The 27,967-nt window shown below is 37.3% G+C and overlaps 1 protein-coding gene across 1 annotated transcript in view; it reads right to left on the bottom strand.

Annotated features, from left to right (window-relative positions):
• The window catches only part of TENM2 (teneurin transmembrane protein 2), a 1,855,021-nt gene that overhangs the window by 538,054 nt on the left and 1,289,000 nt on the right, over window positions 1–27,967 (bottom strand). Inside the window, exon 16 of the mRNA XM_054217271.1 lies at window positions 1,774–1,818. The gene's annotated coding sequence lies outside the window, so the exon portion shown is untranslated. The remainder of the gene's footprint in view (window positions 1–1,773; window positions 1,819–27,967) is intronic.

Genomic DNA, 27,967 nt, shown 5'->3' with positions numbered 1-27,967 from the left:
AGCAGTGTTTCTAAAACCCTGAATAATTTCCATAATTTGTGACAGTCGGCAGATTTTGATAGTATCTCACATCGATTTTTATGTTTCAAGATGACAATCATTACACTATTATCCGCAGTTTGAGCAGTGGAACCTAACCTCCTAATTAGGATGAAAAACTGCTCCAATTGCAACCCCAGTAAGTCACAACAAGTCAATAATTTGAATAAGAATTAATTTTAAAAACTCTACAAGGTTGTATTGGAAGTTATTCTGGCATGTCTATTGATTAACACTTGGTATTACATCCTATAAAGGACTCATTAAACACAGCACCGATTTAAGCGCAATATTTTGGGGGGTTTTTTGGTTGGGTTGTTTTTTTTGGTTGGGTTTTGGTTGGTTGGTTGGTTGGTTTTTTTACTTGCTATAAAGTGAAATAAAATAGAACAAAGCACTAAAAGATTATTAAGACAAAGTAGCTTTTTGATTGGGTGTGTTAACTTCACACTACACTCGAGAGTAGTGCCACGGAAGACTTCACACTGTGCTATACTAAAAGGATATATGATTGAGAAAGCTGGTACTTCCCTTGTATGTCAGCATGAAGTACCTCAACAAATCTCACAAACTTCCAAACATAAAATATCTAGTTGCTGACGCATACAGAGTCAGTCATGTCTTAATAACTGCGACCCTGTTTATTACCACCCCACAGACATTCTTCTTTTTAGGAACATGTAAAATGGGGGTATGTGCACTAAAAACATGAGATTTCTTCATGTTCCATTTTCTGCTGGATTTTGGAAGGACAACACTAATTGAAAATGAAACATTTTATTTTGAGAGCTGCTAAAATAGTAACATTCATTAACATGGCATCTAGCAAGACAAACTTGGAAACCCTTAATATTAACTGTAATATTAATTATATCTACTTAACAAAAAAGTTTTTACTACTCCTGTTTTCATTTGTCTGAATTAAAAAGCTTTTCACTTTGAGTTTTACCATGTAAGAAATGTCTTTTTTTCAGCATAGACACTTATACTCTTAAAGCTCATAACAAGGTTCAACAGAAAATTAAATTTAAGTAAAAGCCTGAGAGCGATACAGTTGTAAATCTACAAACACACATACAAATCTGTGAGTTGATGCTAGGTGGCAGTACTGTGTAATTAAACCCCAAAGATTTCTTCACTGTATCTGATTCACTTCAGGCATTTTTCAAAACAACCAACTCAAACACTTTGAATAAAAATATAAACAACAAACAGATCTCTTTTTTCCCTTTAGTTTCACCTCCTGAGAACTGTATTTCTTATATGTAAAAGGTCTCAAAATTAAATTTCCTATCCATAAACCCTGTGTTCTAGCACAGCAGCCTTATATGAAACAGCTCACAAATTGGGAGCCGGATTTTATTTCCGTCCTGCAGTGTTACACCCCTGTTCCTTGGTATTACACAATTTCTAATTTCTGTATAGGTCTGACCTTCCTTTTCTCTGCGTCTCAGAAACAGAATTACCTCGTGTTTGAGGTATGCACTTTTACAGTCTGTTTTAGTCTCAAGATGTATTTGATTGAAGAGGTCACTCCTAATCATTCGATGCCTTTAAAGGCTACTGCTTTTAACAAGTTCAATGTTCAGCACCGAGTAGTTATAATTATTTGTAGCTACCACAGATAATCAAGGGCTGCACATATTTTCCTATGCAGAATTTCAGGAACGTGTCTCACTTTGTACGGTGATTATTTCCAGAAGGAAAATCTGTTCAGCTCACACAGCCACTTACCTCCATCACAGTTTGAAAAAGCTCTCCCCAGTACGGTAAGTCTACCTATTCAAAAAGCATCAATGACGGAAAGCTGTTAGGAAAAGTTTCAGTACTGTTATGACTACAGTAATTACAATAACATACCATGTCAGTTAAATTCAGCTTATTCAACAGTGAGTGCTGCTCATATATTATGCAGTGTATGTAAATAATACAGTGAGGATTTCTTCTTCATTTAAACATACATCCGAATGGGGATAGCGGAGGATATAATATTAATACAAGAGCAACATATTTGTTTTTACTGTGAAACAGACTGTTAAGGACCTGAGAATCACTGATTATGTATCAAGACGTATCAAATCTCTCTTCCCAGATTTTACTAATGATGCACATACATTTACCATATTCACTACGGCGTATTAACGGAGACATACAGAGTCCCAACTCAATAAAAAAGCAGAGCAGCCCATTAATACGCCTCAAGATCACAGCTCAGACTTATAGATGGAAGCAGAGGCCACAGAGCTTCTCCCTTGCTATCAGCAGGAAACCTGTCCAAAAGTTCTGGAGTCCAGTTACAAATGCATCTGATGTCATCGCTTCCATCATCTGCCCTGCCCATGTAAACAGTCTTCTCATCTAACTGACCTTTCCATTTATTTCTAGGAGATTAATTTAATGTTCTAGTACTCATATCCCATTTCTCTTTCCAGTTTTGACCATCGCTCCACATTTTACTACTCAAAAATTCTGTTTACTTTGGGGTTTTCTAGCGCAGAATGTGGACACTCTGGTGTCCAAACGTATCTAATGAAGCCTCTACAATCACAGAGTCTGAGTGTTGCAAATACATGTATCAGTTGTTTCTAATTCTACAACACAGAGTGAAGAAACTGATAGTGTGACTGGAACACAGTAAGAACTACTTACCATGACACTACCTATCCATAACAACAATATAAACTGTAGAAATGTTAAATAATAGAGCAAGTGGTTCTATTTTGGTGTATCATATTAACATCTACACGTAAAGTTCTGCAACTGTGGTTCGTCACTCAGTAACTTTAATGCTTGCCAGAATTCTTTTAAGGCACATGACAAAAGTTAATCAGGAACACAAAAAAAAAAAAAAAAAAAAAAAAGGTTTGTAAACAATCCACATCTGCTGAAGAGCTGAGTCAGTCCTGGAACGCCTTGTGTTATGCCACCCTGCTGAACAAATGCTAGAGGAACTAAACTGCAGCTGTGACCATTTTTCTCAAAAAGTTTTCCTCTTACTAGTCAAATAGTAATTGTGGCCCCTGTGACCCTGCAAAGACAAAGGATCTTCATTTGAATCTAGCATCTCAATCTGAATAATCTTAGAAAGAAACGGAACTCAGCTAAAGAATGGTAAACTTTCTAACTCCTACGCAAGTGAAAGAAACACCACTTTCTTCTTCCCTTTTAGCAGCTTTTCTAGATCTTTCCCACTGAATCATAACACTTATTTTTTAGTAAAAGGTTAAACCCTTTCTGGAAATGACAGCAAGCCAATGCACTGTGGGTTTTTTTCCACAGTGCAACAGATTATAATTGACTGCTTATGTAGTAATTGCTCTATTTATAGTGATTATTTGCATGAGAGAAGTGACTGACATCACCTGGTATTAATGATAGAGAGAGGGTTTATTTCACATTTATGACCTAAAACTCTTATATCAATTATTTTCCCTTCCTAAGATGCTGATGTTCTACAGTCTTAGGAATGTATCTATGAAATGAAATGTCAGCCTTATCTTGTGTACATTAAGTATCTAATAAATATTACTTACTATTCTTTCAAAATTTCTTTTACAGTCTTCTCTTTCTGTAACTGCCTAAAAAAGACTTCCTAGTAACTTAGCAGCTCAGACCTCTGCCTTTTGAGCACCCATGTTTGTAATTTTTTTTTCTGTAAGTATTCCAGCACACTATGTATTACATATCCTTTAATTTTGATGGACAAAAGCTCAGATGTGTTATCAAGCAATCGCATTTGGCTACCACAGAATAAAAGTAAAAAGAATGGTAAAGAAATTAGGGATGGAAACAAGATCCTCCTCCTCCTAAGTTCTGACTCCACAGCACTGGAAAAAGGAGGGGAAGAAAACCCCAAACTCATAGAAGTACTACAGCCATTTTCAGGAGCCTGCGTCCATCCCACAGGAAAAAGCAATGCTGACAAAATTGATCAAAGAGTATTTCAGATTGTAACTAATAATCAGATTCACCTCTCGTAATTTCACTGAGGTCAAGTGAGACTAAACAGTCATTGTGCAAGAAAGCAAAATATTCACAGAAGGCTTATAAACTTGCAGTGTAATTCAGCTATTCATTAAAAGGATAATAAAAGACCACGGCCTTTGAATTAGTATGCATTTCTATTTCTTTTCCATGCCTGTGTTCTACAACTGTAGCTTATAGATATTTAGACTTTGAATGGTAACACAAAGCCACATTTACAGGAACGACTGAAAACACTGTCCTGGATTAATTGTTGAATTAGTTTTTAAGAGATGAGAGTTTGAATATGATTAGAATTAATCCCTGACAACACCTTCTTACTAGAGAATCTATAAATAAAAGGAAATGCTCTTTTTTGTACAACATACTTGTTCTTACACACCACAAAAGGCACCTTATATTATTATTAAATAAATTGTTTTTAAAAATAATTTTAAAAAAATAATCAAAGACAGAGATCTGCACTTGTGTGGCACTACCTTCTTAATGCCATTACAAATCAAAACTTTGCGTTGTGGGAAGTTATACTGGAATGTTACAGGAGGGATTGATAAGACTTGTACAAAGCTTAACATCTTAATTCAAGGCTTAGCTTCACATTTTACAAGCTACTTAGGAAGTACTAACACCTCTGTTGCTCACAGCAAACCTTTGAAATTTATCAAGGAGATAGCCTAAGGGTTAAAGAAAACATGCCTTTTCCCCTTATGAGAGTTTATTTAGTTTCAGCAGAGCTTTAGCACAGAATTTTGCTTCCCCCTCTCCAACTCTTTCTCTTGGCTGCACACAGAAGTCATCAGTACAATAGGAATAATGACAACTTAGGATGAACTTCCTTCAGATGGGTCTCCTCTCTGCCACCCTGAGTCCCTATGAATGCAGAGGGGGTACAAAGAGAGAGGTGAAGGTAGTAGGAAAAGGCTTCCCACAGAGCTGCCGCCTCCTCTCAATTTAAAATCTAAGAACCGAACTCGCAGCTTTGCACCAGCAGCTGCACCAGCTGTTCTTCCTACTCCAGACAACACCCAAAGCACCATGCTTTCTGGGCTCCAGTGAGGGAGCTGAGACCTAGAGGGACCCCCGGGATATCCCCCGAACTGGGCATCTGCACACCGCTTGCTGCCCAGCTCACTCGCCTTCCTTCTGTGCCGGCTAGCCTAAGTCCAGCTCAAATGCAAACAAAATGTAGGTTTCAATTTATAATTATAATCTTGATAGGGTTTATTACAGATGTGTATGATACGAAGCGCTATGCTTTTCAGAATTTCTTTGAAACCAACTTATTTACAGGTAGACACACGCAATTCTAAGGTACCGATGCAGAACATCTAAAGAAGGGCTTTAACAAATAAAATATACATCATGACCTTAAGCCAACTGTTAACTCTATAAAATTAAAAGCAGACAAAAGAATTGTTAAATTGTGTTTGTGAGTATTGGCAAGCCATGAAGAAAAACCTTTGCTTCCCTCTCTCTCTACACATTTTTTATTTTTTTCTAAAGGCAATTTTCATCTGTTACCCTGTATGGAACCAACATCCATTACATAAAAAGACAGCGTCTTAATCGAAATGACTTCTTATACAAGTCTATTTAATAAAAATTCATTGTTTTAATCTAGTAAGTGTAATGTTAATGAAAACTAAATGCTGTCTCTTTATTATTCAGTTACTGATGCTTCTCTGCAGCTTATGAAACTAGTTCTCTTAAAGCTGAATATACTTTAAAATACAATAAAAAATTCAATGGCATTTTCTAATACAACAAAAAACGGGTAGGCCAGTATCATCAACAGGCTCTACTGCTATGTGACTTGCACACCACTTCTGAAACATCCACCTTAGATTATGCAAAAAATTCAGATACAAAAACTACACTCACACAACAACTAGGATGCCTACCAGGTAATTTACTGTGTAATGGTATTCAATATATCTTGGAGTGAGCAAGCAACTTGCAGTCGTATGTTGGAAGGACACGCTTTACCTGACAGCTGTAGAGAATATTTCACTTAATATGTATGCTCTGAAAAGAACTAATGAAAACAGAAATAACCAAGGACAAAATAGCTGTTGTGATACTGCATGAGGAAACTTTTATTCCTTACGTTACACTTCTAAATATGCAATCATGTATCGGTCTGGTCAGTAGGACTCCTGTCTCAGTGCACAAGTTCCGAACACAGAATAATAGACAACTTAGGCATACTACTGAAGCATACACTCATTTCTTGAAAATGACAGGTTTTAATAGACATGAATGCTTGCAGCTGCTCAGAAAAGACTGAAAATGCAATCCATATATTTCGTAGATCAATGAAAAACTTCTGAAAAAACAATGAAAAAAAAAAAAAAGTCTTCATTGAGTGGGACCTAAAAGAGAGGTCTTAACAGAGACTCCTCATTTAGACCAATACCCTCATATGGTAGGAGAAGCATGATTTCTTTGATCTCCCATCTGAACTCTGTTCTTCAGATAAAACCAATTTCTTGGACTTCTTCCAGAACACAATCCTACAGATCTCCTAACGCTACTCAGACTCTCAGCCCCACTACTTGCAAATGCATTGAAGCAACAGACCAAACTCTAATTTGCACCTTTAAGAGCTTCCCCATTGGAAGCCTCTGTCCAGCAGCGTATCTGAGTAACTCAAAGCACATTTTTCCTAACAAATTTATTTATTCAAACAATCTATACCCACAAAGGATTGCTTTCATTCCTACCGTTAGCTCCCAGCAATCACTTCAAGTGATTGTTCAGCAACATGCCATATAGCCCCATTCTCAGACTCTGCCTGCCCTCCTAACTAGGCCGTGTTCCCCATTTAGGAAAAAGTTTGTTGCTGCTTAATAAATTTATCTTTATTTCTTGCCCTCAACCTTTGCGTACAAAGTGTGTGCCACCAGGACACAGAGGAGAAAAGAATAAACAACTAATTAGTGATCCAGTCGTGGCCCTCGATACTCTCTTGAAACTGTTTAGCCTGAGACATTTTATCTCTGTACGTTGTTTCATTCATTACGAGACTAAAAACTGAAAGCAATTTATTACGAAGCAAAGCCACTGAAACACAACTTGATAAAAATAGAAGTGCACCCCCCGCCCACATCTGTCATCATAACTAATGCAAAAAAAAGTCTTGATAGAAAAAGCAACAGGCCTGAGAAAGTGCAGAGCGCACCTCACGGGCCTGCAAATCCCACCAGCGCTTCACTTCTTCAGAGCTGGCACTTCCCACCCACACAAGCGATGTCCTACCTGCTGGTGTAAATAGGAGGTGGCTGAAGTCCTCTTCTAAACATGCTTTTGTAAGGGATTTTCTCATTGCTCTCATCTTTCCCTGTCAAGTCATATTACTGGCAAGTACGGTGGCTGAGTATGAGAGCAGCAGCGAGACCTTTTGCAGATGACGCCATGGTTAGCTCAGAGCTCAGTTACAGGACAGTTTTTTCCCTACCCTCTGCCAAGTGATGTAAAGAAAGTAATAGCAATACCTCTACACATTTCATATTACATACATCAATCTTTTCTAGGTTATGAACAACATTTTAATACTTAACACTTGTTTAGAAGCCTTTCTTCCTTAAATCCTTTATTTTTCTCAGGTCTGCTACCATCTCCAATTGCCCACAGCCTTCCACCGGATTAGGGCAGCACTCTCAAACAACTTCTAACGGTTATCCTTAGATTTCTTAAACTCTAAAGAATCAAATGAAGCCATACTCCTCTGGTAGTATCGAATGCAATAGGGAGAGCTGATTTCGATTCCTTTCACTGAAATCTGAGGGAGGGGAAAGGAGAATTTCTTTTCCCTCTGCAGGGAACTGCCATGCTTAATGGCTGACAGAAATGTCTCAGACCTCTTCCAGCTGCCTCCCTCACTAACTGTACTAAGTTGTGGTAGGTAGCTGTGGTGGAGTTGTAATCATCTAAGGATATAAGCACGACAAGTAACAATAATGGCTGTCATTAGACCAAATTATAGGTTAAAAAAAAGCTTCAGCAAACAAGCTGTGATTTTTAACAAATTTCTCCTTCCTCTTGCAACTAAGAAGCTGTCACTGAAATTTCAGCCACTTGTTCCATCAGTAATGTGCAATGCTTTTTCACTTCCCGCTATCAACTTATAAGAATGCATATTTTCTTTCATACACAGGCCAAACCTTGACATTTATAAGCATTCAGAATTGAGATCTCCTCAAAATCCAACATGAAAAGCATGTGTGCCCCTCAAGACACATTGCTGGCAGTCAAATCTGTGGCTACGGACAGCACCACTATCTGACAGAGTAACAACTACGGTGTACGACTACATACATTATCCACACTAAAGTAATATTATCAATTACAATCAACATTCCTGAAGCTCTACAACATGCCAGCTCAGGATGATTTAAGTGCCATTTTATGTTCTAATATTTATAAGCCAATATTTCACAAAATGAGTAGGACATATTCAGTAGTACCACGTTTACTTCCCGTGGAGGCATCAGCTAAAGCACTCCTAACTTTTATGTTAAGATAATAGTTGAAGGGTGTTGACAGTTTTAACCTAGATCCTTTTATTCAGAAAGACTTCTAATCCTGAATCTTGGTTCTGTGTTTTAAATCAGGGACGTATTGATTAACTGTGAGACTGAACGCATCTCAGCGGTGCCTGAGTTGGGTATCCACTATGGAATTAGGACAGTTAAACACTGGAATCGATCCTCTCATTGTAGAGCCACAGCTGCTGTGGCAAGCAGTTTCTCTAAGCTATTAATTTTATTATTAGCACACCTGGAGACATTGTTTCCCTGAGGGAAAAGCAATTCAATTGTGTGTGCTGCAATGACTAGTGGCATATGATCAATGAGACAGCTGGGACCACAACCTTTCTCCTGGAGCTCGGGGTGCATATGACAAAGTAGTTTGTAAAACAGTGACGATACAAAGTAATCTTGCTTTATGTTTTATGCACCTCATTGTAAGCATATAGAGAGCTTACAGTTTCCAGTGGCTGGTACTTTGAAGCCTTTTTTTGAGTAGTTCACCAGTCTCAGTCTTTCTAAGGTATCTTCCCTACGGCATCTGATATCTATTGAGGATCATCCTTTTCCTGACCACTGACTCCTTCCACTTTTCCACTGTGCCTCCAAGGGAGCAATATGCCACCATCCTTTAAAAGGCAACAGCAACACTTGTTTAATATAGAGCAGAAAGACTAATTACAAGTTTCTGAACACCTAGGTTTATTTCATAAGCACGTTAACAATGAAAAGACACAAAGCCCAATAGGCCTGCCAGCAAAGCATCAGCTATAGCTGACTTCTTAATCACAAAATAATTGATGTATCTGAAAAACTCTGATCCAGCAATACTTGAAATTTATTCAATATTTAAACACTAGAGTCAGTAGAAATTAGCAGGAAAGGAGAATAAAAAAGGGACCACTCAGGTATTACAAGCACATATAAGTGATGCACCAACATCTACACACACACGCCAACCAAACAACCAAGTCTCTCATAAAAATAAGCTGAAGATAATGCTGCATCTGGTAGAAACCGTAAAACTATTACACCCCTTGCAAACCTTTCAGGAGCTTCGGGTCATTACCCGCTTTCCTTCTGAATTATCACTGTAGCCAAAGCAAGTTCTTTGTTGTGAAACCTTGTAAGAGATATGACACATGTAAAGACCACAAATTAACAGAATTATTTAGCATTTAAGACTTCCTGAAAATTAATAGGTCAACTTAGTCTCATGACCACTGTCCAATTTGTGCTTATTAAGCCTGTTTTTATCTCATAATATTGAATTTCTGAAGACAAATACAGTCCCTACAAATCCGTAAGAAGGTACACTACATTTTGGAGAGCAAAAGGAGAAATCAAAATAAGAATTACTTTGGGGACAATCCAAAGCTATTATTTTTAAAATACAAACTTACATGCTTTCAAAGATGCTTCCCTACCATTTTCAAATGTGGTAAACTCTTGTTTTTAAAAGTAACCGTTGTAGAGCAGCGATTTAACAGCAGATTCTATTATTTTTCAAAACACCAAATTATTTTTTTCCAGAATTTAACCTAGTCCATACATAATTGTTGAAAAAACTGTTACTGTCTGAAAATCCCCCTCCTACCCTTCCACCCAAATCACAGAAACCCTACAGATTTATTTTAAGTCAACAGGCATCAAAACTCCAGTTAAAATAAAACCAACTTTATATTCTAATTACACATTCTGAACTAGGATTTCATTTCTGCTGCACAACCCAGGCATATACATGAAAAAATAAGGGAACTCCCGCAAATAACTAATTGTTAGTTTTTAAGTTCCATTCCACCTATCTTTTTTCCTCCTCCTATTTAGTATTTGGCCTAATGTAATCTAAGAGGATGTAGGTAGAACTACCGAGTCTTTTGTTATTCTGCCTGTGTGGTTTGGGTTTTGTACGTTTGACTGGCAGCTGGTCATCAGCAATCATCTATTAAATACTTTCTGACATGTTCTGGAGCCTTTTTTAAACATTAGGCTAACTGCCAAATATTCAGGATCTGCTTGTACATATTCCCTAAGAGACGGGAAAGTAAATTTCTTATCTTTACAATTTATGTTTTATATCCACCTTGTTTATATAAGGTGTTTGGTCCAATCATCCTAAGGCAGAATAATACAAGGAATAGGATAAAAAACCTGTAGTAAAAGAGAAGATCATCAAGTGAATTCTTCTGTTAGCATGCCTCCTTCCACAAGCTTTATTACAAGCATTAGGTATTTTACAGACAGAAATGAAATTTAAAGGTAGATTTACATAACTTGAGAAAGTTGCCTGACAGCAACAGATAGAACTCAGCCTGACAAACAGGCAAAGCTCGGCTGTCACCTCCTTTGTAGGTGGGTATCAGTTGTCGTTGAATCTAAGCTCTTATTCATTCCAAGTGTGACCACATAAGGTTAAAGGTAAATCAGGCCCCTGGATCAAGCTTGCATGGACATATGACCTGTTGGGAGCGTGCAATGGAGACTTTCAGTGATTCTAAACTACCTAACCCAACTACAGCAGCTACTTCATCATCATATCAGCAAAGGCACCATTTTGTGTCTGTGTTTAGTTTGTCCAGGGGCTTATGAACTACCCTTTGAGCAGGAAAGCAATACGAACCACAAAACCAAGAAAAAAAAGTAATCTCTAAGGCCAAAAGATGAGCAGAAAGTGTTTGTGCTGACTGGTTGCTATCAGCTAGAAGACATGTACCCCCTCCTTAGTCCCCAAGAGCCTGACAGAAGTTGGTTTCACTCTGAAATACGCATTTGCGCAGCTTCTGTGAGCACACTACAACACCTGCGCATTATGACAAGGAACGGAATAAGGTTTTTGGAATACAGAAAATAGATGTACACTGTCTGCACCCTCTGATCTACAAGCTCCTGTTACACAAACTTGCTCATTTTTGCCAAAGGAAAAAGGCACCCAGTCCTCTAGAGGGTGATCCAGAGCCACATCTTCTCTTCCCTCTTAGCGTCCAGTACCCAGAAAGACCTAAAGATACAACCATCCCTTTTGCTGTCCACCCATGTTTTTTTAACCAAACATAACATATAGTAATTACTCATCAAATGGAACAATGCCACCGTTTTAGGGCATGGTCAAAAAGCACCACAGCCTTGGGCAAAAACGTTGTCAGTTTGCTGTGGAGAGCAGCCATGTATACTCTTTGCTCTCAGTCAATATTGTTAGAGAACAGAGGCAGAATCCTGAAGAGGACAGAAAGGAGGTAAGAGACATGGAAGCAGGAAAGCTTTAGTAACCAGGAGGAGAACAGAAAGAGGGGGATGCTGTGCAGCTCCATGCTAATGCACTGCGGTAACCTTTAATGCCACACACGGTCCCCGAGGTGGGGTTTTGCACCTCAAACATATTCAAACCCTTCTTGGTCTATCCATTCACAATCCACAAACTTAGCTACCGTCCTACAGGCTGGCAATCAAGGACAACGTCAACACTCTCTCCCATGTCATTTCCATTTTGGATTTGATGATAAAACATTGATTGCGAGCACAATGAAATTCCCAGATTTTAATGTTTATTTAGTAACTTTAACGTTAACCTATCATTATTGCCATGTCTGCACTAAAATAATTATGTCAGTCTGCTGTACCCACGTCTAATTTGGGCAATCAGGAAAAGAAGAGAGTTGGGATTCACTACTCTGATGCTGACAAGTTATTTCACATAATCTAATCTTTGAGCCATATTTCCCAAATCAGTCAAAGAATCTCAGTGACTAACTAAGGAACACCAGGTATCCCAGGCAGCAGATGTTATAGCAAAATCACGACATAACCTTTTATCCTTCAGTTTCCACTATTTCTAAAACTGAGATGAACTAACACCTTTGTAATTCACTGTATGCACACATAAGAACTCAGGGCGGAGGTATAGTCAAACCTACTAGTTACTTCAGTTATTTAAACTTTGGGATCATTGCCTCAATGAGAATTTTCTGCACAGTAAAACTACGAGATGCCTTCCTTTCAGTAGATCTGAGACTGCACAGTTCCACAGTCAAATAAAGCCTTTAACACCAAGCTTCAGCAGTATATCACTCAGTGATATACACACTCAGTATGATCTCCTATACAGGACAAACAAGACCCTGCATTTAGAGTTTAACTAATTTATTTACTAAGAGAAACAAAGATCTGAGTTTAGAGTTATTCTACCTGTACTGCCTGATACTCTTTACAAAGAGCACATTCAGAGCAGAATGATTCCTAACATGGAATACACGTTCACAGCAAAGTATGAAACTTGAAGTAACACAGGCATTGCAAGAATACTAACATCATCAGCACAAAATATCATTAATCTAATGAGATTACCTGTTTATAGACAACAGGCACTTCCATTTTCTTACACATTTAACCACAGGTCTGCCTAAGCACTGAATACCAATTATGTTAAATTTGTTATACAGCAGAACCATGAGCAGGTTTAGAGGACCCACAGGGACACCATAAGACCACCAACTGGATGTGACACATGCAACTGAAATGCGTGCACTAATACAAAAGAATGACTGTGATGAAGGTAAAATAGAAGCCAGATTCCCAGAGATTCAAGCTTATTTAGTAATCAGTTCCCACCTCGAAGACTTACTTAAGGATTCTTCCAAGCTGTTTATAACCAATGTATTCCTCACTCAAAACAAGATTAAAGAACAAAGCCTTACAAATTACATCCCAATATTTTTCCTTTAATATTTGATGTACTTAAAGAGAAGGTGTCATAACGTCTCACAGAAGTAAGATGTGCTCTAAATCCGAACGAGGAATAAATGAGGAAGCATCAACACATGGCATCTGGTCACTCAGATCAGGATTAAAGGCAGGAGAATGTAATTTCACAGGTGTGATTCATGTTTCCTGATGCCTAGGTAACTCCTTTTCTGTTTTGTTTTCTAGCCCACCAATTCTGCCAGCTATGCACTCATGTGAATACACTTAGGAAGGCCTGCCTCTAGTCTCACTTCTCTTAATGAGTTAGTTCCTAGATTTTCATAAATTTGTTTAGCCATTCAATAGCTACATTATGAAATGACAATCTATTGCCAAATTATTTTACTTCTGCCTAGGGATGCTATCACATAAACAGCTACATATTTCTTGAAATTTAATTCAACTAATAGTCCCAATGAAGCTAGCAAGACCATTCACTGTCTTAAGTATGTGGTCAATTATTTCCTGGACTGGACATTAAATTCAATTTATTAACATTAATAAAAATGTCTTTCCATCATTTTGTACTGGAAATACTGGAAATATTATTTCTATAATGTAGCACTGCCACTTATAATCTTCATACGTTTACATGATGAGAAATGGTAAAGACTTTATCATTAGTTTGGAGGAGCATTTTCACTTTAAATCCAGTTTACTTTAAACACCCAACATATCTCCCAGCTTTTACAAGTATTGGCAATTCGTATATGAAAATCACAGAATCACAGAATGACAGAATGGCAGGGCTGGAAGGAACCTCTGGAGATCATCTAGTCCAGCCCCCATCTGTGTACAGCACTACTTGATTCATAAATTTAGGGAAGGCAATATGATTCCAACTTGTACTTTAGATTAGACAGATTGCAGTTTAAATAAGATTGTTCTGCTAAACAAAGAAACCCTGGATATATTTTGCAATTTTAAAGGAAAAAAATAAATTTATTCTTGCAACAGCTAAATCAGGTGACAGTTATTAAAAATCATCAATCAATAATATATTTTTAAAAAGCCTAGTGTCTGACAGAATACCTGTGAAGTTATGTGCAAGCATTTTCATTTGCCTGGCTGTAGACAACATAATTTACATCATTGGTAACACAATAGTTTCTAGAAGCACAGAACCAAACCTCCTTTGGTAAATTTACGCTATTTGGGTTGCTGTCTGAAACCCAGCACAGCCACAGTCGTAGCCGTTGTGAATGAACAGATGTCTGAGCAAGGCAAATTTTCACTGACTTAAATATCCTACAGCTTCCAAATTCTTATGCTATATTTGCTATTTTGGTTATCAACTAGAATGACTAATATTTTTTTTTTCTAACAACAGACCAGTTTTAAATCCAACAAAATATGGGCATAATGTCTGAGTTGATCCTATGCGAGGAGACTGCAATGTCCTCAGAGATCCATTGTGATTAATCCCTAACCGGCCAGAGGTTCGTATTTTTCATGGCAGAGGGCGTATTTTCACCCCTCAGAAAAGTAAAATTCTCACTGCATTTAGGGAGACCTGACTGATGGTTTCCCTAGTTTTTCTCTGTATCTTTGAGATGCATACCAAGTATCCAGGTGGCTGCATAATAAAAGTATAGTAATTACTTCTCCCTTTTACTAGTGAACCAGCTCAGAACCTGTCACGACATGCAATGTTCAACTATGCCAAGGAAAAAAGGTTCCATTGAACAAAAAAGCAAAGTACCAAAATAAAGAAGATTTTTTTGCATTCCCTGCTAGGACTTGGAAATCCTTTAAGCGTTGAGTAAGTTGCTTTCATACTGCTATCTGCCCCAGTGAGACAAGAGAGAAGCATATATAAGTGCTGACCCTGCAAACACTTAAACACAGACAACACTCCACTGACACATAGTTCTCGTCTTAGATGGCACTCCTCATCGTTCACAATACAAAGCCCTTGTACTACCTTGATCAGTGGAAGACATGAAATTTGTGTAGTTCTATAAACTATAAATCATCAATGTAAAGATTTGTTCCACTTGGTAACTGTAGTTTTGGGTAACTGCAAAACTTAAAAACTCCATAAAATAAATAAAATTTAAAAAATCATATTTTACAGCTCTCCTGATAATATTAATTTGTTTTTCACCTGCTTTACCCTGTTATCAAAGCACAAAGAGATGGACCGAACAATAACATATTAAAGAAAACAGATGTTCTATATTATGCATGCTTGTAAACATAGCTTTTAAGATTAAAGAATAAATATTAAGAAGGAAACACGTGAAATTTTGCAAACGTGAGAAACAGCAGTTTGGATTCCTATGAGTACTGAGAAACGAGTACTATTAACGACAAATACTCATACATAATTTTTTCCTTATCTATGTGTTTTCTTCCTGGTTCCATAGTGTATTCTCACTGGATTTCAAGGCACACTCTAGTGGTGTTCCAGGATTAGGTCTTTGAGGAAAGGACTTAGAGATGTCATTTCTACTGAAATTTGGGAAGTGCTGCACTGAACGACAAGCTGAGTATGCATAACTCAGAGGCAAGAACTAGTCTAAAGAGTACTTGAATGGACATAGGAAATAGGCAGTGTATGAAAAATGAGGATATGGCTCCTTTTTTTTTTTTAAACAAGATAACAGGGGAAAAAAAAAAAGATAAACATCTCATATAACTAATGGAAAAGGACACTCAAACTAAGGAAAGTAAATTCTGGTGTAAACATGCTGCCTCAACAGTCTGATACGACTTTGTGACTACTTGTACTCCATGAAGATATAAGGTAGTTTGCCCATAAGTGACAAAAGCATTTGATGCAGTTTAAGAACATGACTAGTCAGTCACGGCAGAACAGATGACTCATGAAAACAGCCTGACTTTGCGATAACCTGATATCATGCCCATTATGAAATATGCCCAGTGTGGAATGCTAGATGTGGATGAGACATGCATGGAGATGCTTAGACACATGGGTTTGGTGTCTAAATAGTTGAAATGAGATAGCTCTTTTCTTTGATTGTATACATAAGGGAACACTTATGCCGATCCCTCGGTCCTGAACACAAAAATTCTGCTCTTCCACTTGTAAACCACCATTTCACTACATGGCTTCTGGTATTTCCTACAGATCTAACTTATCTGAGGTACAGAAACAAAGCTGAAATCAAGGTTCTCTTATTCCCCTAGTCCCTGGAAGATGAGAGGATAAGTCTCCATGTCTTAAATAAGACAGGGTTATCAATAAGTGAAGGGAACACTTACAGAACGAAAGCTGGTGAAGTCCTTAGATATTTGACGAAATGTGAATGAAAGGGTGTAGACTGCACTCTGAGAATTAGTACTTTCCATATACAGTTAAATGCCGTCGGCCAAGAAGTTGAAAGGAGTGAAAAAGATAATTTCTGACTGCCTTATTCTGAGGACAGGGAAGATTCTTCAGTGCTACTGTAATCTGTGAGGTTACTGGAAGACACCCCAGACTGCTGCTACGTCCTCATTCTCCTTCACAGGGAGAATGCCTACATGCCCTCCAGGTCTTGGTTAGGTATTGCTGGGTCTCTGAACCCCACGGTATGCTAAATGAGAACGAACAGCAGAAGGAAAATCGGCAGAGAGAACAAATTTCTACGTAGAGACAAATACATATATGAACAAATGCATCTTCAATCTCTACAGGATTTACACAGGCACCCCTAAGCAGGGACTAGAGATGGTTACAAGCTGCACATGGCTCCAGCGGCCATCGGTTCAGCTCTGCAGGCAGACCTAGAGAGCAATGCTGGATATGGAAGTGAAGTGGATGGATGGAAAATGGATGTATTCTAGAGTTACGTGGATCTTTCCATTATACATTTGTACATGCTATGAGCCAGAAGGGTGTGTTTTGAGTGTAAGATTGCATGATGTGCCACAGACTGGTTCTGTATCAGTCCTACTACGGCGTTAGGATGGCTTGCTGCTAATATGTGGGGTTTGGCCTAAAAATTAAGAGCCAGTAATGAACACAGCATATACATTTTTGGCAATATACGAGCAAATTGTTGCTTATAACTTTTTTCTGTATTACTTCATTAGGGTATAACATACACTGTTATACAACTTTTCCTATCAATGAAAGGCAGACATGCTTAGGATACAAGTGAGCAGCTGTTTAATAACTCAAAAGCGTAGTTAAGAACAAGAAGCAAAGAATTAAACTGGTAGGGAATTCAGACCAAATCTAATTTCACAAGCTGGAATTTATCCAAGACACTGCATTTAACATCCTTACTCCTGTGAACAGTGAGCGAGTTCTTTAATGACCACAAGTGGTCAAGACCTCTGTTTTAGATCTCACCTGATAGACAGACTAATGAGATTTCCACTAGTACTAGGTTTTGCTCAGATTGACAGCCGCTATTCCATAATATTTCCACATTTCCAATCCCTAATGGAACCAAATAGTAAAGCTGTGCAAAAATGATAATACAGAACATTTTTTCCCCCCTCCAACCCTCAAAAGCAGTTTGACTCAGGGTCAGGATGAGCTTTAAGCGTACGCATGCATGAGTTCTTTTACCTTCCACATATTTTGCGATCCTTGACGTACAAACACATACACATACCTCTCTGAAAGCCACCACATCAGAAAACCCAAAATGTTCTTTCAATAGATGATGACTATAAAACATTCTTCACACTAATTTAAAGGATTATTACTATATCTATGCCTTTCATACATAAAAGCATAATACATACACAATAGACCGGAATGTCTCAAAAGGATGTGCCTTGTGCTAGCTATAAATAATTCAGATGGAGAAAAGGCAAACTGGAATTAACCAGAATATCAGAACTGAATAATTATTCAGAATGCTTCTCTGAAACACAAGTATACCATTTATCCAGTGATTACCACCTCTCAACTATCAGATAATCATTAACACTTTTTCATGTTGTGAGTAACCAAACCCTAAACACAGCTCCATGTAAACCACATCACTTTTTAAATACACAGTTGAAGCACTGTCAGTGGTTACAGAAAAACTTTTGTAGAGAAGAGTGCTTAACTTGTAGAACACGTGCTGCCTTCAGTCTCCTGGAATTATTCATCTCGGCCCGTGATCCTCACTTGGAAAGCTTTTTTTTTTTCAGATCAGAGAAGGTCAGAAGTACAGATTAATGGACCGGCACCAGTATCTGCCCATTCGCAAGTGACATCTTTCACCACAGCATCTCCCTTACAAATCTGGGAAGGGATGGCAATGAGCCTCTGGGAAACAATGTGCCTGGGAACAGGATGGATAAAATTCCTGGTGTCAACTACTTACTCCCTGCTACTGTCTTTCCCAAAGCAACTGAAATACACAAGATGTGCAGTATATTCTACTGCACATGTACAATACACTGAGTCCTTTAGGTGGAATAATTTCAAGCCACAGATCAGCAAAATGACTCTTGTGGGTGGCTCTCCTCTAACACTATAAAAAAACTAATGGCTTGGTACAAAGCTTTTAAGAGATCAAGAAAGTACTGTACATTACTATGCATTACCAAGTGCATACATAATAACGCAGTAAAAAATTTTCCCATAAGCCTAAATTCCTGTATTTGAGAAACGGCACTGTTGTATTGTGCCTATTCTGCATTGTACGACTGTTTTTAATGCAGTGGCATCAATTCAATTATTTTTGTTAAAATTACCACAAAATGTTTTTTAATGCAAAGTCTCAATATAATTTAGAAACTTTGAAAAGCATGTGGCCTTTTCATTCATTTACTTTTCAGGCACAGTCCTATTAACTGGCTTACCCATAACTTTTCGATATATCAGTAGCAAAGGCAACAACTACTCCAGTTGCAATTTACCAATCCAAACATCCTACCACCTTTTTTTTCACAGGTAGATAAACAAACTTAGAAAAAGGTAACAGACACTCATCATTTATAAAAACTGGTAAAAATGAGTACATTTCTCACAAACATTTTTCACGTAAGTACCCATACTTACCAGTAGACTCTATTTATAAGTAGAATTTGATTTTTTTGCTATAACCACCCTCTAAAAAGTTTCAACTGTCTAAATCAGCAAGGAACTTATCTGCCAACTACATGTTGCATTTTAAGCCCGTATCTCTCCAGCTCACCCTTCCATGCCTGGTTTCATCCTCAGACTTTAATTAATCCTACTAGAATTTATCAGACCTGCAATCTAGATCATAAAAAAAGAAGAGCTTTATTAAGGCACATATTTTCTTTACTTAAACATAGAAATACAGTATTTTAAACATTATTACTTTCATACTATACAACAATAATAATTAGCTAAATACTTCAGTATTGATTTAATGATTATGTCATTAGCACTGGTGAATCCTAAACTTCAAAACAATGAAGCACTTCTCTATGTTGCTTCAAGATTGTGTTAAAAGTACTTAAGGAAATAAAGAATTCTGCTCTTATTTATCAGATACTTCATGGCATACGTTCTATGTTCTAAGCTCTGTGAATTACATTCATGAGGCATGTGCGTACCAGAGATCTTTTTTAATCTATTCAGTTAAAAAAACGGAGAAAATTATAATTATCTATTTTTTTTCCCCTCAAAATTATTATAACAACCACTTCATCTTGAGTATTTTTTTTCTAAAAATATACCTATACCATATGAAACAAAAATAACAGAATATGATGTTAAATCTGACTTCAGTGACAGTCAATTACCCGTTTGCAGTCTTATTGCTTTGCTAGTGAATAATAATCTATGTAAATAAAATATTCAGTGTATCACTGCACTACAATCAATGTACTTCACTATTTTCATTACACGTAAAACTGAATACAAGGGATTTTAAGGTTTATTCATGTTATTCATCATAAAAACTTGGAGGCAGAAGAGTCTAAGACTGAACCATCCTGAAAAGCAGAGTAGAAGGGGGTTATCTGAAATACTGTTTCCTGAGAGATATTTCCTACTACTCCTGTTGAAAGTTAACTGCTGGCTTCTTCCCAATTCATTGCTGAATTTCTCATCTGAACAAATCATCTATGGGGCTGACAGTCTTAATCACAAGACACGGGACTGACTGAGACGACCAGAGCTTTATTTGTGACTCCGCTATTTCCCAGCAGTCTTTGTATTCTTGATTCCACATCAACAATACAGAAAATCCGTAACTTCCTTAAAATACAGGTCACCTAACACTTGTTTGGACATGGTTTGAGAGTACAAGTAGTAATGTTATTCTACTAAAGAAAGCAGAGAAATAAAGATATGATGGTACCTAGGACATGGGGTTTGGTGGCATTTTTTGATTGTTTTGAGGAGGGTTTTTTTGTTTGGTCTTTTTTGGTTGCGGGTTTTATGTTTCTGTTGTTGGTTTTGATCGGTTTTTTTAATAGACCATTCTCTTCAAGTTAGTCACTGAAGTAAGTTTAAGATAAACACAAGTTTAGCACAAGGCACTTAGGCTTGGCGAAAGAGTCAAGGCGAAGCTGTAGAAGAGCTCATTCCAGAGGTATAAAGGCCTGCAAAGCAGCATACAAGCAAAAGCTGCAAAGCAAAGCCCATGCACTGCATTCAAGGACAACGCCCTTTGTTTCTAGAGATAACGCACTAGGCTGTGGGGGAAAGGACACGACAAAACACCACTACTAGAAGCTCAACAGAACAATCTTACAATTTTATTTATTTTTTTCCCCTGACTCCAGTTTGCCTCAATCTTCTCAAGATAATATGCAGTCCAGTAAGGCACAGAATAACAGGTATCAGCTTCCAGTCAGATCTATAGCACCCGATGCTTTCTGACAAGTTTCAAAATAGAAATTAAAATCTATCCTATACTTCTCTCTAAGTAAAGGCCAACATTTCAAACAAGAATCCGCACTAGTAAACTGAATGCCCTTCAGCATTCTTTTAAAAGCCTGGGGTACTAATGCTCTAAGTAAGCACTACTGAAAAATTTTATAAGCATCTTTTGCAACCACTGCAGCGATGGAACTGTGTATAACAGAAGTGGGATTAACACAAAAATTATTTATGAAAAGACGTCTGATGGTCTTTTGTTAAATCTTAGACAACCTTTTTTCACCCCTACAGTACAAATAACAAAATAACAACTAAATAATATATCACAGAATATGGAGAGGAATGGGAATTTGAATTCTCTAGGAAAGCTGGCTGGTCAAAGTTGAAAATATTTTTTCTTTTCTTTTTTAAGTTACACTCTATATAAAGTGAAGTTGGCCCTATTACTTGAATCCACAGATGTAGGGATCAAAAATAAATAACTATTCCAATAAATTTGAACTTTCACTCTGTGGGGTTTTTATCATGTATATACTAAAATGCCAACAATACGTCATGCCTAAGAAATATCCTTTTACCTTATTTTAAAGCTAGTATTCAACTTAAATGGTAAGGCATATCTCTTGATCTTGTTTTGTAAAGGCTGTACTTGCTACAGGCTTAACACAACTGTGGGAGACAGTATGGAAAGGATCGATAAAGCAGTATTACCCTTTGTGATAGTGAATCTCTGCAGGACATTCCAGCTTAACTCTGCTGCCTGCACTTACGATTCACACTTTCCCACTGGGAGAATGGGCTAAAACATAGTAATGGACTACAAGGCACGAAGAGGTGAGTAAAAATTCCCCATGTTCCTGCCCCACCTTACCTTTCTGTAAGACCCACAAAATAAAATATATTCTCTTAAATTATGGGGTTTGCGTATTAAGACAAAAATATACGCACAAACCCTGCTGAACACAGGTCCTAGCTTCATCACACAGTGTAGATGCAATAGGTTATGATTTTAATTCTAACAGCATGATAAAAAAAAAAAAAAAAAAAGTATGGTGTCAGAGAGCTATATATTATCACTGTGGATTTTACCAAAAGGCAACTCTCTTTCACGTGCGTGTGATTTTACTGAGGCCAGTAGGCTGTATTGATGACAAGTTCTCTATAGGAAAAACTGACTTATAAGTAAAGAGGGTTCTTGTTGTGTGAAAAAAGATCTGAAGAGACAGGGGTATTTTGGGCACAAAGAGAAGTAAACAGCTTCATTTATAAGTAGTAGCATGGAAAAAGTCACAGGCACTTAAGTGGGTCAGACATAAGATGAAGGCTGGAACAAAGTCAGCAGAGAAAAAAAGAGGAGGATGCTAAAACCGTATAAAGTTTTAAATACAGTTTCGAAGAAAAGTTTCAAAAATTAGGCCAAGTGTTTTAAACCTGAGTCAGACATGAAGTTTCTGACAGGTAAAGGATACAAAGATGGAGAAGACATAGCCAATATAGCAGAAAAGGAACCTTCTTTTAATACACATACAGATTGCTACAGAAGCACACTGCGAAGCATTAAAACACATTGGTTCAAAGACTAACACCGGGGCCAAGAGGCAGTTGTATAATAGTACTTTATCAAATGTGCTAGAAATATAAATACACATATATAGAAACAAAATCAGCTACCAAAATCTTTGTGCCCTTTAAAACTTAAGCATTCTAGAACAGATGACAGCAAGCCACTCATAAAGTGTGTCCTTGAAAAGCCACACATAACGTGTCTACTATTCTAGCTCAGACTATTTGGAGTTTGCGATAAGAAACTTCTTTTGAGTTTCTCTAAAATGGCGCAAACTAATAAAGAATGAAATGTAGGAGTGAGGTAGGCATGAAATTGCAAGAAGAAAAGTTTAAAAAGAGGTGATGGCAGAAGGTGGAAAAAGGAAATGACCCATTCGGAGACAGAGACAGACAAGTGCCAAAGCTGTTAGAGTGAAAGAAAGCATGGAAATAACACTGATTAATTCAAGAGGCCCTGAACCTACTGAACATGGTGGGAAAGCTATCGTGTAAGTATGCATCTCTGCTTTCTCCAGTTGTAGGAGCTGTCATTTCCTTTTTGTATCTTCTTTTCTCTTCCCACTTTGCCAAATCAATCACCTGCATCTCTTTACCCTTCCCTTTTCCACCTTTACCTGCAACCAACTAAATCCCATGAGGTTATACTTAGAGCTGTGTCTGGATGCAATGGGGATATATCTCAAAGCAGTGACCTGTGCACAACTATGGCAGGCAGTCATGCGCATTTCTGGGGAGAAAGGAAGCATGTGCTGGGAATGACTACACAGTGCGGATTTTTTTTCCCTGACGTCCACTATGGTACCTTCTACAAATGGCAGGATACAGCAGAATAACAACACTTTGCCTTATTGGAAGTTAGCAAACGTGAAAGGGACAGCAGCAAATGGCGCAATAAGAGCAGTCTAATGAAGGAAGATAAACTGCTTCACCTCTCCACAAAGTTTAGTTTAAGTAGTTAAGTACAATGAAATCCAAAAAGGAATTAAAAATTATTATTTTTTTCAGATAAACTCTCAAGAACAACTGACTGTATTAGAAAGATGTTTCCATAGCTTCAAAGCTTTAAAGTATGTACATGTTCGTAATATCATAAGAGAAGCTGCCAATGAAGCAACAGAATGTGAAAGGTTACCTGATATAAGTATACTGCCTGTCTGGACTTCAGAATTGTAACCTTTTTGTGTGCCGTTTTATTTTGTTTGGGAGCAGGTTTTGTTTTGTTGGTTGGTTGGTTTTTTTACTTTTAAACACCAACTGGCTATGAGTCTGAGTAACACGGAAGACAAACTAAGCATGGTCTTCCTTGTCAGGGAAAAGCCTTGTTAATGATTAAGCAGATAGAAACCCTTCTAAAAGAACACTATTTGATAAAGACATGCCATCTTTGTTCGTGCTACAGATAACATACACAACTTTTGAAGTTTTCTGAAATATTAGTTGGAATGTATTGCTTTTATCTTAATATTTCAAATATATCCAGATATAGTATTTTTAAAGAAAGACATTTCATTTGTTTCCATTGTTAGTGAAACAAGCACTGTCGTTTACCATGGCTCCATACAAGTACCACATGGAACCAAGAACTAGTGTGCTCACCCTCCAACAACTTCTCCCCTCAGGCCACAAAACAGCCAAACTATTACCTCCAGACAACAAAACAGACAGTGAGACATTTAAAGACTCAGGAGGCCAAGAGGTTCCCACTGCTCCAGAGCATGAGTGGTATCTGAGCACACCCCTGCCCCCTTGACTGACCACCCTGCAGCACCTCAGGCCTGATGCAAAGCCCTACAGGAGCCTTTCCGTTGGAACCAGTGGGCTGGGAATCAGCCTCCGGGGTCTGGCGGTAAGAAAAGGAATTCATCCAGTCCTGGGGTAGTCAGCCAGGCTACAATACTGAATGGTTCCCAGTGAACTGAAGACTTTCCCAACCTCAATTCTGCCCACCGCACCCACTGCTCCTGCCAACCACTTTGTCATCCCATAAGCAAAGCTTTCTGTAAATACGATAAAGAAAAAAATCCGCCTTGTTTTATAATCAACAATCCTGTAAGACGTCTTCATTATCAGATGTTTCTGATCTAAACATATTCAGAATTTAGACTTATGAATACAAATTTGTTTTAGTTACAGAGAACAATTGGTGTATCCTGGAAAAATAAGAGTAATTACATATTGAAATAGTTAATTTTGTTAATTGCTGGCTTCAGCTGTAGGAAACTTATTTAGATACTGCACACATGAAACAATTTAGTCCTTTTTAACCTGCCCTATGGTTTCTTACATATCCTATCAGATTGCTAAAGAGTATTTTGTCATTTGCTGATATGCAGAACTCTCCTTTATGAGCCAATTATTAAACTGCCCATCCAGCTAAGGGCAGGTGGCAGGAGCAGCTTTCTTTGGAGCTATTGCAAAATCGTCTGCATGATATAGTTTCTGTATGGAATTGAATGTTACTGTCTCACTGAAGATGAACTGTGCTGTTAGTAAAACTAAACCAGAAGTACTATTAAAGTTTATTCACTCTATCTTGTTACAAAGTGCAACCAATTAAAATAACAAAATTATTGAAAACATGTTGATGACTGAAATAATTTCATATTAATATTAGTTAGTACCTGAACAATTAGACTTCAGAATTAATCGTAAGTTTTTCTTATGCTAAACAATGCAGAAATATATATATAAAAACCTATATATTTTGCTATGTACATATCCAGATTTTATGCATATAAAAATATACATAAAATATATCTATATGTAATACATATTTCTATAAATCTAGATGTTTATAAAATAAGTAAATAAATTAGGATCATTTCTACCCTTACTTAAAAAAAGTGATTCTAATAAAATAATCTCATCAGTCCTTAATCACCGAAGATTTAAATGGATAATTTCTCATTTCCTAATAAGCCCAGACTGACTGATGAAATTTCAGCAAAAAAATGGTTAAAATTCATCTTAGCTTTTCAATGCAAAATTGGATTCCTCTTTATCAGAAAACTTTCAAATGCAATATTACTTTTTGTTACATATACAGCCTGCAACTTACCTAGGGCACTATTTATCATTCAGACAACTTAAGTACAACACAAAAAATCACCTTGAGACAAATGAGAAATTCTCTCTTGGGAAACCCAAAACTGTATTAATATGATAAGCAGTGAGCTTCACTTTTCCTTCATTAACTCTAACAGACATTTCTGATATAGCCAAGAAAGAAGTTAAAAAAAGAAAAAAATAGCTTAAAAATAAAACAAAAACCCCACCTCCAAGGTTCAAACATCCTTCTGGTCATATCAGTCATTTTCAGCTCAATCGAGTTTATTCTTTGTTACAAAAGCCTTAAAATCAAGATGGAAATCAGCTGAAAAATTCAATGCCCCGAGGGAACCCTACGCTTAGATAATCTAATCCATTTGGGAAACGAAAAGTTCACGTCAGGTATTTAGTAACCAAAGCAATTATCAGAAGCTGACTACTGAAATTGGGCTGAGTAATATTTCATCAGATTTCATCAATCCTGCTGGAACAAAAAAAATTGTGGGGAAAAAGAAAAAACTCTCAGTGGTGGTTATGTAGCTGAGATAAACTGAAAAAACATGCAATTATTGCAGTTATCATTCTATTAGTATTTTGTAAATACACTGTTCCATATATACTAAGGATAATCTTTTCAAACCACTGAAATATGCATAGTGTATTTCAATATGCCATTTGTTTCACAGCCATTTCAATTTCTGTATCTGCAGTTCTATTATGTTATCCAAAGCTTTACATGCATTGCGACTCTGTGTGCACCTCTCTCGATCTTCCCAGTCTCCTCTTACAAACAAGAGGAAGATCTAGCCCTGAAAAAACAGGATGTTTAACATCCTAGGGTTGATAATATTAAGAGCCACTAGTTGAGTAGTTTGTAGGAAACCAGTCTGTTTCATGTAACCAGGGGTTTCTGAAGCAGATGTGCACCCACAGCATCTACCAGTGTGCTGGAGATGTTTTAAAAAGTACTTTCACTGAGGATTTTTAGTTATGATTTCTTTACGTTAGGATTCGGGAAATAGTTAACATTTCACTAAAAGAAGTTTTCAAACTTGAAACACTTTGCTTGAAAATGTGGTTGTTTTTTTTCAGTGAACAACGTTAAGTTTTAAAAGAAATTTCTACCTGTGAACATAAGCTAGCATCCACACAAATGTGTTTTAGGCCTGCAGAATCTATCATACCAGGCATTTTGGTTTGATTAAATATTTTATGCTCATAGTTTAAGGTGGCTTTATATTTAGTTTAAAATAAACCCCCTCATCGTCTTAGAAGACCATCATGTAGGCCTCGAACACACAGCCATTATGCAAACGCTGGTTGCCAGACAGGCCTGTATGTGTATATGGGTGAGTATTACATACAGCTGCTTTGGAAATTTACTGAGCCATACTTGAAAAACCAGAACAGTTTCCACTCAAAAGTTCTTTGGCATACTAAGACCTAATCATCAGAATGGGATTTTTCACAGGGAGCTGTACGCTGAGGACCAGTGCGCCCTCACTGAGCACCAGCTAACCTCCCATCTCTGCCCAGTTACAGTGAACAGGAAATTCAGAGAAAAGTCAACTGTTGCTGCCGTGGCCCACAAACAACCTCACATCTCAGTCAGCCAAACATCTGAGGCACTGTTACAGCTTTCCTTACCCAACTGGTATTTAAAGCAATACGCAGGAGAATCAAGACAACTGCTTAGCAAACAGAATATAACTAGTTAGCTATGAAGATCCAGGAAGAAATGGTAAACATAAACTAACATTTTTGGAGTGGTATTCATTTGGAACAGCTGATGCTTATTAAATGATTAGTGTCCAAGATGTTGAAAGTATCTTAGATGAATGCTAAAGAATAATACAATGCAAAATGATAAAATCCTCTCATAAGAAAGAAATTAACAGCAGGGCCTCTACTGCTTGGTTTATAAGACCAGTTTGTCTACATAAACTATGTTTATGCTCGATAGAAAACCATTATACTGTTTTTGTCCCCGAGATGCATCTATTTAGCTATGTTGCTAATAAAACCTGTTCTTTTCCTGGAGTCACTAACAAAGACAAGAATGACCCGTGTAATCGTCTGCCTTTGCACCTTCTCCTGGTTCCAAAGGATTCTAGTTCTCGAAGATATTCCAGTGTTCACAGCTCTGTAACAGTTAATCTTTTTAAACAGTTAGGAAATACAGAATTTATTATATTGCTGGTCTTCACATGGCAAACTTTTGCAAACAGTTTTTGTACAAAGCTGCCATACTTCAATGAGTCAGTATAGGTATTAGAACATCAAAATATTTTAGGCAAAACACCAGGTTACA

The sequence above is a fragment of the Rissa tridactyla genome, chromosome 11 (genome assembly GCF_028500815.1).
Source record: "Rissa tridactyla isolate bRisTri1 chromosome 11, bRisTri1.patW.cur.20221130, whole genome shotgun sequence".
Taxonomy (NCBI): Eukaryota; Metazoa; Chordata; class Aves; order Charadriiformes; family Laridae; genus Rissa; species Rissa tridactyla.
Note: the sequence above shows the minus strand (reverse complement) of the source record. Positions and strands in the feature narration are given on the sequence as shown.